The sequence below is a fragment of the Chelonia mydas genome, chromosome 3, assembly GCF_015237465.2.
Source record: "Chelonia mydas isolate rCheMyd1 chromosome 3, rCheMyd1.pri.v2, whole genome shotgun sequence".
NCBI lineage: Eukaryota > Metazoa > Chordata > Testudines > Cheloniidae > Chelonia > Chelonia mydas.
Genome location: NC_057851.1, coordinates 117,906,274 through 117,917,876, shown reverse-complemented (window position 1 = coordinate 117,917,876; position 11,603 = coordinate 117,906,274). Strand labels below are relative to the sequence as shown.

The 11,603-nt window shown below is 43.8% G+C and overlaps 1 protein-coding gene across 6 annotated transcripts in view; it reads left to right on the top strand.

The window, feature by feature from the left end:
- The first annotated feature begins 914 nt into the window (after positions 1–914).
- AGPAT4 (1-acylglycerol-3-phosphate O-acyltransferase 4) overlaps positions 915–11,603 on the top strand; it is a 122,319-nt gene continuing 111,630 nt past the window's right edge. Inside the window, exons 1-2 of one of the 6 annotated variants that reach the window (XM_037895113.2) lie at positions 922–1,243; positions 5,239–5,357. The gene's annotated coding sequence lies outside the window, so the exon portion shown is untranslated. Of the gene's footprint in view, positions 1,244–1,869; positions 1,947–5,238; positions 5,358–6,194; positions 6,422–11,603 lie in introns of those variants that run through there. The other 5 variants (XM_037895114.2, XM_043544300.1, XM_043544302.1 and 2 more) reach the window with 5 other exon arrangements.

Genomic DNA, 11,603 nt, shown 5'->3' with positions numbered 1-11,603 from the left:
TTCCATGTTACCGTTTTGTGTATACTTGCTATTTCTCATTGTGTTCATTCATAAAATCTGCTTTCCACTCAACAGTCAAAGACTGACAGTAAATGTTTTGGTTTCACAGATGGTGAATATTGTGTGTCAGAATATTCAGAATTTGGAAACCTGCTATCTGAAATTTGTTTTTGTTGTGTCCAGATTAGTGTCCCTTTTTTTAAGTAATAGGCATTCTGGGGGTTTCCTCCCCCGATAACTCTATTGGACATCTCTTATCTGTCCTATATGGTGTTTATATTGATCATATGGCCACCTGTTCGGCTTGTCTCAGATCCACTCTTTATAAAACATTAGCTCCTTTAGAGCTCTGCATGGCGCTGAGCATTTTGTGCCAGGTGTCAGACACTCTCAATGCCAATTGACAGACTCACCAGAATTGTTACCGGATTAAGTCCAGATGCTCAATTCCCATGTTCTAGATCTAACACGCAGCCTCTAATCAGCATATGAGGACACAACAGGTACAGTATGACTAGCAGCACTTGTTCTCATTAAAAAATGCTCAGTGTACTGAAAAAGTATCATTGTATCAGATCAGCTGTGCTTATACTTAAATATAGTGTTCTTCTAAAAAGTTTTAGTTGCCTGTATATTTGTTTTTCTGCCTCAACTGTTGCATCTCCTGTGCTCCTTAAAATTTAGAGGAGGAAAAGCTGCCGCTATTGCATTGCATAATGCAAATTGGTCATATTCCTTTTCAATGAATAATGATCTAATTTAGCCAATGTATTTAGGGCATGTCACTAAAACCACTGCTAGCATGGGAAGAAAGAAGTGTTCTCTGTAAATGGAAGCAACAGGATTAAAGGGATAGAAAAAAAGTGATCTACAATAGGCTTTTGTTTGGGTTCCGGTAGGAGGTTTCTGTAGCAGTGTGTTTTCAAACGTGAACCACTTCCTTCTACTATTTGGTGGGGGAAGGAAGCCGGCGGGTGTCACAGTACAGAAGTAAGTAGCCATCTCGCCTTAACTGCTGACTTGTAGCTTTAAAAGGAAGTGACATGTAGTGGGGAGAGACGTCAGCTGAGAACCACTTTTTTTTTTTTTTTAATGACCCACCCGAGGGTGGAGTCTGGCTTTCTTTCCAGTGTTGGCTGACTTACAGCTCATGCAAACTAGTGGGAATTTCTGAGTCTCAGCCTCTCTCTCCCTTTCTGTTTCTGCTTTCTAAGCACACATGTCAAGGTCCGGCAGGTACAAGGTATGTGATCTGATATTATTCATGCTACTTCCAAAGAACTTTACATTTGCTTCTTCTTTACTTGGCTTGATTTCTTAAAAAAAGCACGAAGACAGTGAGTGCAGAGAGTCAACGGACAGAAGGAAGCAGGCTGCAATGAGGTGTTTATGTGAGCAGCGTGTGATTAGAAGCGAGCAGCCGGTTTGCAGGCTCCTAGGAAAGAACTACTCTGATTATTTTTCCTTTTTCTTCTCTCCATTTGTGCAGTACCTTGGTTTCACATTTTTTTATTTTTTTTTTAAACTACATTTAATCATTTTGCTTGGAAAAAGCTGAAGCCGACTAGAATTTTCCTGCTACACTTTGGCTCCCTTTGTGCCATGCAACATGCTCTTTCCTTTCTCTGTAGTGTTCCCATGGAAACTACAAATACCATGGACCTAAATATAAATATCTATACTTCTTTCACAATTTAGCATTTTTTGTACGTTTTAGATTGACATTTGCTAGGATGCAGCATGCAATTTGTTATCTCCCCTCCACTTTCATTTTGGTTTCCCCCTATTACAATAGAGGAGGTTCGCGGAGGGGGGCCGAGAGGGGTAGTGTTGCCTTGGAAACAGACATTTGTGACCATCTATTCACAGCTGTTTTCATGAAGATGCTCTCTACATCAAGAGGACTGTATCGTGCCTAGATAATTAGCTGTTTGACTAAAATGTAGGTATGTATTGAAATAAATGCAGTGTATTCATTTTTCCATTGTACCTAGAAGAATTCCATAAGCCAAAACAGTTTCAGAGCAATGTTTAGAAAGAGTGAAGATTAGGCTGTGTGCTTAGTGCTGGATATTTGTTTTAAAGTTTTGGTTGACTTTTTTTTGTTTTAAAGCTGTGGTTTTCTTTAAAAATGAATATATTCAGCCTATCAGCAGTAATAAGAGTAGGTCAACTTTGCCTGCATAACACTGCATTGGTTAGTCCAAATCTTTACTGTAGAGCAGAGGTTCTCAAATTGTGGTCCGCGGACCAGACTGGTCCGTGGATAGTTCCCTCTCAGGTGCGTGCTTGGGTAGCCGCACACGAGAGAATGAAGGGCCACCCACCTAATTAGTGGAGCTGCGCAGGCATGGCTCCACTCATTAGGTGCCTGGACCCTGGAGAAGAAGCACATGTAAAGTGAGGTGGTGGCCTTGGGGGGGAATAGGGGGTAAGTGGGAGGGGGCAGTGGGGTGAGAAGAGGGGGGCTGGGAATTTGGGATGTGCAGGGCTGCGGCGGCCAGAGAAAGAGGCGACTTTCCCCAGTTCCAGGGCTGTGGCTGCCAGGGAGAGATGGCCCTCCTCCCAGCCTCAGCTCTGTGGCTGCTGTGATGCGGGAGAGACCCCCGCTCCTTCCCATCCCCAGCGCGGGAGAGTGGGCACTTTCATCGCATTAGAAAGGCAAGACTACTGATATTAAAATATGAGTTGTTTGCTTTTATTTGTAGAACAAAAAAAGTTTATTATTATGAAGTTTTCTTTATATAGCACTTTTATCCAAAGTGCTTTACAATAGTTAGCTAACGGTACAAACAACATTTGGAAAGATCATCAAGTGGTCCTCTGAGACCCTCAGCAATTTTCAAGTGGTCCGCAAAAAAATAAATAAATAAACCAAAAAAAAAAAACTTTGGCAATCACTGCTATAGAGCATTGTTCAGCTGTGAAATGATCCATAAGAGGATTTGATTCAACAAGTGAGCGTTTACCCATGTGTGTACAAAACAGTAAACGGGGATTTGTTCCATTCTGACCAGAACTTTACATTCTGTGCATTTGTTTTTTGTCTCAGTCCATATTTATTTGTCTTGCATTTCCAACACCTGTACATGCTTAATAAGACGGTGTATGCGCTTCTAAGAACTGTGATGCAACTAATGCTGGCAGTTATACCAAGGGAACATAACCTCACTCTGGACTGATAATCACTGCCATCCCAAACTGAATATCACTTGCAAAAGAAAAAATTAAGAGACCAAGAACCAAACTCTCTTCTCTTTGACACCAGAGCAAGTCCGCTGACTTCTGTGTGCTTACTCCAGTGTAACTGACAGGAAAATTTGGCTTCAGGTGCCTATGGTTTCTGTGTGTATTCCTTACTTTGATACAGAACTAAGGTTCAAAATCATGCTGTGTTTTTCTTATTTCTTTAAAATGTAGGTGTGTGCGCTTACATTATTGATCACGTTTTAAAAATTGCAGTAAATATGCAGGAAAAGTGAGACTACAGGTACAATGCTCTGCAAAAAGGGACATGCCTAATCTTTAGTGATACTCTGGCATGGGAAGAGGTTGGAATTCCACCACTGGCTCATAGGAAATATCACATTGTAAAGTGTGCAGTGACCTGAACAGAGAAAAAGTATTCCAGTTGGCTGGTGGGCGGGATTGCTCTTTGTGAATATACAGCTAATATAAAACTGTTACCCAGTATTCAGCTACTAGTAATTATTAAAAACCTGGGCATCATCTGTAAAATCATGTAGGGGGGTGAGGGGAGCCAAAAATTGCTGAGAACTTAAAAGTTGCATGGTAACAGACTGTGAATCCAAGTGATAATTCAACCTGATGATATTCTGAACAAAAAGAAGGTAAAGAACTCTCAACTGTGCGTTTAGTTGTTTCCATACCTTCACACTGACTCAACAGACAGGCTAGCCTTCAGAGTCATATTTGAAGTTATTACGTAGGCTGGTTTGTGTTGTTTTATGTTTGGGGATGTTGTGCTAGGAGACTTGTGTGGATGGCAGTTGGGCCAGGTAATCCACCATCTGTGTAGTCTCCCTCATACAACCAATGAAAATGATGCATGCAAATTAACTGTAGGGTGAGATTGGTAACTAGTTGAGTTACCTCTGATATCACAATGGTCTAAGACTCTTGGCATGACATAGCTATATGCCTTACTGTAGCTGTACACCTCATGGGAGTAATCAGTAAAGTTCAAAATGGCTGAGAACTTAAAAAATGGATGGCAACAGACTGTGAAACCCAGTGAAGATTCAGCCTGCTGATATTCTGAACAAAAAGAGCTCTCAGCCAAGCTTGTAGCTCCTTTCATCGCTTCACACTGACTGAATAGACATTCTAGGCTTCAAAGGAACACACAGAATGTCATTACAGAGATGCTTTCCATCCATAGAATCTCCAAGTGTTTCATTAAAAAAGCTGTAAGGGATTGTATTTTACAGGTGTGGAAACTGAGGCGCAGAGAGGTGAAGTTACTTGCCCTGTGTATCCAGAGAGGTGAAGTTACTTGCCCTGTGTATCCTGATCCGATCAGAGGCAGTCAATAACCAAGTTTCGTAATTCCCAGTTGAGTGCCTCATCCACTACACCACACTCCATCCTACTGACTATATTAGGTATTTTCCAGGCTACTAGATGTAGACTTCAGTTCTTGTCAATCATGTTGCTTTGTATCATAGTCACAAAGTCCTATTCAGCAACAAATTTGTGTCTGGCTAGGTCCTCTCTTTTCACTGTACTGTGCAAAGACCAGGAGTTCCTAGAGAATTAGCCTGACTTTTTGCTTAAAAGAAATAAGTCATGGGAGTGTGGGGGCAATTGGGTAGTCTCTCTCATCTCTGATGAAGGGCAGCTGATTTGCGAGTGGGGGCTCTCCTACCTATCATCACATGCCTTAAATGTTGGCTGTTCCCCCATCTCCAGTTGCAGTTGTGAAGGAAGGGGTCACCTATTGGTGAGAGCTCCCTTCTCTTCTGACGCTTGAGAACAGTGGAACACTTCAGCATTACAGGAGCTACCTGTTCTTTCTTTTCTAAGGCTGATGCTCACAGCTCATAAAGGTGTTTTCAAGTGGGAGACAGTCTTCAGGCCTCTTTTTAGATGACTTTCAATCGGGTAGGGAAAAACCTTCCTTCTGCTGAGCTATAGGGAAGAACTGAGCATGATCAGTGCCTCCTGCAGTACTTTCAAGCAGGGGGAAACATGACCCAATTCTGCTTTCTGCTCTAGGGGTGAAGGTATTGCCTAAGAATTTCTGCAGGATGTCTGACTGCAATACATCTTTGGAATATGAGGCAAGCTTTCCTGTTTAGGAGTATCACAGAGCTTCTAGTGCTGCACCCACTGAGGTAATCTGTGCTTGCGCAAGGCCCTTAAATAAAGTATGGTTATTGTGGGAAAACTGTATCCCCCTTGGAAATGGAAATAGCTATGTGGACTGACCATTGTCTGTCGGTCATGTCGTACCACTTTAAATTTCTCAGTGCATTACAGGTTGCGGTGTCATAGTAGGGTAGGGATTCTGTCACAGGTATCTTTGAAGACAATTATATGGCTGGCCTGGGCCCTACTAGGGGGAGAAGGGTGCAGTCTCACGTAATGTGCCCTGATTTTACTGCTTGAGGCAAGGTAGAACACTCTATGCAGCACTCCCCGATGAGGCTTTCTAACCCTGGAGGACACAATACCAGCCCTCCCAGCTCTGCCACCGAGGTCTGTATAATGAAATCATGCATTACCACTAAGATATAATTACTGTATTATACACACATGCTATCGCGCTTTACATTCCCCCTCTCCCCCGCCCTGGCTAGGACTAATGATGACACTTGTCTCTGCCACTTGAGCTAAAGGAGAACTCCCCTAGCTTATATATCTCTTATCCTTACTTTGGGTCAGCACCAAGAGGGCAATATCAGCACACGCTAGCCTGTGTGTTGCATTAGGATACAGTAGACACTTGTGTTAGGCACCATGCCACCATCATGCGTAAAACACTCATTAACAGTTTCCTGACTGATGGGTCCTAGAGACATCGCTGTCTGCTTGGGTTTCGTTGCTTGGCTGAGTTATATTTTCATTGTTGCTATATGAGGAAATCTTAGTTTATGGGTGGTTGGCCCCTTTAAGAGGAGTTAAGGGCCAGTCTATCTGTGATAGGGAACAAACCTATCTCTGCTCACCTGTAAGAAACTAACTGCCTATGCAGCTAATTGGTTAATGAGCACCTGGACCTTGTGAAAGGCTACCAGAGCTCCCAGGGAGAGTAGTTCCTATGGAACAGAGAAGGTGAACTGTTAAGGAAAGGAACTCAGAGAAGAACATCTCAGCTAGCTGCAAGAGGCTCAGCCTGAAAGGAGTTGTATGCTGTATGGAAAAAGAGCTGTAGCTGCCTGGAAGCCCCTGGCTCCAGGTGAGGAATGAAGGTCAAGTGCCTTGTGTTTAAAGGGCCTGGCTGTGGAAGTGAAACTCAGATGGCTTCTGCCATCCTGCTGAGAAGCTTGGGTGAAGTTTTTCTTGTGTGTTTGAACTTTCTGTTAATATATTAGACTCCTGGAAGGTTGGGGCATTTGATACATAAAAGCTTTGCTGAACTTATTGGTGACCCCACTGCAGAAATTAAAGCAGGGCTGCACCACCTGCCAGGGATGTGCAGGGACAGCACACAGCTTTTACACCAAAATACAGTTTGGAGCAGCATTTCAGGCACCCCCTGTAACCATAGGGTGTGGAAACTCAACCTGCAACAGGACTTCCTGACAGTGAGGGTGTTGTGTGGCCCTTCCCAGTTATGTTTTTGGCACGGATATACTGATTTGGTGCTTGATGGGCTTGAGCCTGCACTTATTTGCTACCTGGCATCAGGACGGTAGTAAGAGAGGGTCTGTGTAACCCCCCCCCCCCCCCCCCCAAAAAAAAAAGTCTGTCCTGCTGTTATGCTGGAAGAACAGCTCTTCAGAACTTGCTGACTCACTTCATTTTCTCTGTACCTGGCTCTTCAGAAAAGAGATATGGAAATGAAGTGAAGCGGAAGCATTGGGTTTGGCAGGGGTGAATACCTTATAGAGGATCACTTCTGGAAAAAAGCTTGTAGGAAATGGTTGCAAGGGTCTGAATTTGCAAAAAAAAACAAAAAAACCCTGTATTGGAAATCAGGCAGTTGTCTAGAGGGTAGGGCACTTGATTAGGGGTCAGCAGACCTGGATTCTCTTGCTGCCACTGACTTGCTATTTCACCTTGGGGAAAAATTACTTTAACTCTCTGTGCTTCTGTTTACTCCCCTCCTCCCCCATCTGATTAGACTGTAAGCTTCTGAGGTAGGGTTGCCAACCCTCCAGGATTGGTCTGGAGTCTTCTGGAATTGGCATTGATCTCCCAGTGACTGTTGAAAGCAATCTGGGAGACTTTAATAGGATATTTTAAGACAATGATGTTACATCATGTTGGGGGGGGGGGGATCCCCCAGAATAGCTTCAGTCAGAGCTGGCAACCCTATTTTGAGGGCAGGGACAGTCTTCAACTTTCTGTACAGCACCTAGCACAATAGGGCCCTGGCCTCAGTTTGGGTCTCTAGATGCTACTGTAATAAAATAATTTGAAAATGGGAGAGGCAAACAAGCAGAATGACTTATTACCAGCCAAAGAGACTGAAGGGCTTTTATAAACATATGAGACAGAAAATAGCCCCAATAATCAGCGAGAAAGGGAGTGAAATCAGAGAGTTTATTTTTCTTGCTAACGTTAAACTAAAGCCTAACCCTGAATTTGGGTCCACATGGATATGTAAGGGTTCATCTGTGCATCCAGTTGCAGGATTGGTGTCTAGGTCAGGACAATAAGAAAGGAGGGAAGACCTGATTAAAAAAAAAATGTTGATAAAAAGCTAGTAAGAGCATATCTGAAAAACCTGAACAGCAACTGCTCCCTCCATTTCATGAGAGAGATTTCCAGGAGTAGCTGTATGATAGCTAATGCATGCCCCCCCACCCCACACACACTCAAACCATCCTGCCCCTTCCACATACAGTTACTCAAATGTCTGGAGACATCCAGGGATAGGGAGCCGGTGCCATTCGAATTATTGCTTCCCATTTCTACATGGCAAGAGGGATTTGTGCACAGAGGGTCACATCTGCATGCAGACCCTGCGGGAGGTCATTGTCTATGAATCGTGCTGACATTGAGGCTCATGTAGCTTTGGCTATCTTGAGATCAATACGATGTTAAGTCTAAAGTCTAAAATAGAGACTGAAACAGTCTTGAATATCCACAAAGCCATGTATTTCTGATCTGATGGCAGGGGCCATCTTAGAAAAAGTGAAATCAATGCTGTCAAAACTACAGCTGAGTGAGGGGGAAATGGGAGGGCCACCGATGTAATGTGAGGTTTACTGCTGAAGTTCCAGTGCTACGTAGTGTTGAATGTGAGTTGTCTAATACTGGCTCACAGCTCTATTGGCACAATTACTTGAGTGCCTAGGGGTTCAGTGTCTCTCTCCCCCCACCCTCCAAAATCATAGATGTAGCCAGGACACATTAGTCTTTCCCCCTTTTTCCCAGGAACCTGCTACTGACCATTCCCCTAAATATTTCCAAAAATACATGGACCATTTCTTAAATGTGCTACATTCTCTCTTGCTCTTTCCCTGCCCTCCATCTTAACAGGACCTAACACCTGGCAGTTAGTGTGACACAGGAGTTTGGGACAAGTGGAGTGTGTCACACACTGAAATTTGGGACTACCAACTAGGCCCTAAGGGCCTACTCCAAAGTTCATGAAAGTTGATGAAAAGACACTCAGGGCTAGATTTCTAAACATATTGTAGGTGCCTAAAGAGTTAGATTGGTGTTTTTGAAAATTCTACCATGAGTGAATCTGCATCTTGAGGTGCCTAAATACCTTTTAAAAATCTGGCTCCCACTGACTTAAATGGGCTTTGAATCAGGCTATAATTGAAGGATTTTGCTGAAAGGGAGTTCAGATTGCTTTGATCTGGTCCTGGCTTTGCATTCTGAGAATGTACGTACTTTCATAGTTACTCTTCATTCAGCTACTTTTGAGGGGGTCAAGTTTTCCAAGCTCTTAGGGTTTGATCCAAAACTTGTTGAAGCCAATAGGAGTCTTGTCTTTTAACAGACTTCACTGGGCTTTGGATCAGGCCCTAATCGATCGGGCCCTAAATGAGGTTTGTTTGGTGGTTTTTGTTTGTTAATTATTTCAGCTTTATCCTCTGCATCCCAGAACCCCTTCCAGGTGGGAATAATGAAGGTCTTATGTACATGATATTACTACTGCTACATTGTGGACCTTAAAGGCCCAGATCCACAAAGGTACTGAGGGACTAAACTGTGAACTTAGGTGCCGAAGTTCCAGTGTTGGCTCCACTGTGATCCAGCTGTGATCCTGCTTGACTGCTGCTAAACTTTATAGGCAGTCAACTTTATAGGCACCTAAACTCCCGGGGCCGGGGAGGCTAGCTGAGGGACTGGGCCAGGGACCACGGTGGGGGGAGGCGCGGTTCAGGGCTCAGGTGGGGGGGAGGGGCTTGGCTCCAGCGGGGGCAATGGGCGGAAGGGATGGGGCCTTGGGTGGAAGGGGTGAGGCTGGGGGCTAGCCTCCCCCAGCCGGCGGTGCATGTACCGCCCATGTTGGTATGTCTACACTGCAATTAAAAACTCATGGCTTGCCTGTGATAGCTGACTCTGGCTCAGGCTAATTGGCTGTTTAATTGTTCGGGATCCATCCCGAGCCCAAATGGCTACACCGCAATTAAACAGCCCCTTTGCCCAAGCCAGCAAGCCCGAATCAGTTGGTGTGGGCCAGCCACAAGCTTTGAATTGCAGTGTAAACAAATTCTCTCTCTCTAGCCTGATGACTCTTTATTTATCCAAAGTGAAACTGCACCGGGATCTCTCTCATCTCAGGTGAGTTTCCTAGGCTCTTAAAAGTTAGGCATTGTGCTACTCACAAAAAGTCCCTTTGTGGAGCCTGGCCTAAATTCATAACCTCCAAATCATAATAGAGACCCACCAAATTTACTACTGAGTACCCTGGTTTTATTTCTGAGTGTTGGGAGGGAGAAAGAATAAGTTAGGATCAGGTTTTATACGGAGCGAGTGGATGGGAACATACTCTGTGTTCATACCTGCAAAGTCCATTGGCACCAACAGACTCCATCTATCCTAGGTTTCCCTCTGTAAAATAGGGATAGTAGTACCTCAGGGGGTGCTATGAGGCTTAGTTCATTTGTGTTTAAGTGGCTTGGACTCCTCCACTGAAAGGAGCTGTATAAATGCAGCAATAAATAAATTTTTAAAATCCTATCGTTTTCTAATTCTACACCTAAAAGGACCTGATCTTGCAAACACTTCAGTAATTTCACTTGTGTACATATATGGATAGTCCTGTTGCACTCAAGGGGGATTAGTTGCCTCAAAGCTGCTCGTGCATGTAAGTGTTTGCAGGACATTATGTGTTGCTGGTGTGGAATAGTAGTGTAAAAAAAACATTTTTAAATGGCTTTGTCATTTCCCTTTAAGAAAAATCAAGGGCTCCCCGTGGGTAGGGACTGGAAATAAATGTTTAAACTCCAGAACTAAATAACATGTGAGAATTCACCCTTGTTCAAGACAGAAAGGACTACACTCCGTAAGATTCAAAGGCTGGAAGTGACACCTGGAGCTTGTGCTAACTCTCTGCTCAGAGTGAATTTCACTCATAGTTTTCATTTTAAAACAAGATAGCAAAGATTTTTTGGGCCCTCTAGTCTCTTCCAAGTACTCTCAGGAAACCCCTTTCCAATATAAACTCTCTCTAAGCTTCAGTGCAGCCAAAAGAACTTCTAGGCCCAGAGTACAATAGAAAACTTGGTGCCGTTTTACCTTGCTTACCCATGAATAATGCCCATTTCGGAACATTACCCTTTTAAAAGAGGTATGAACTCAGTGATATGTGGCACCCCTGGATCATCATCATGTCCTCTATCCAGTCCCATTGCCGGCTCCAAGCCCTTCAGAAATGCTGAGCTCCAAGCTCTTTGCACACATCTCCTCCTCCCGGCCACCTGCAACATTGCTCTCCATTCCCTCCCGATAACTCAGCATTCATTGTTCCACTCCCCACATTCCCTGGCATTGTCACGCTGCTCTGAACAATTAGTTGGATTTAATTGGTTCTTTTCAGAAGCATATGTGAAGCTGCTTCACGTATGGCTGCTCCCTTTGAAAATAACTCAGGTGGCTGCTCCCAACCCTTATTATTTATATTATTGTATTGCCTAGGAGCCCCTGTTACAGACCAGGACACCATTGTCGCCTTCTCAGGTTGCCTTCATCCCCTTATCTTGCTATACTTGGATATGTGGTAGCATGCACTCCCTTTTTACTAGAGAGAGAAGCAGCATTCAGGGTGATAGAGCAGACAGCAACAGCCCTCTGCATTATTAGCAACAGAACTAAAACATATACAAAAAGCAATATGCTGTGGCAAACAACCTGGAAAGAACTTGCACCACTCCTTTACTTCTGAAAGGGGGCAAAAGGCTTTATTAGTTAACGATTTCTGGGATTATTTTTGTTTTTGTTCCCCCTCTTAC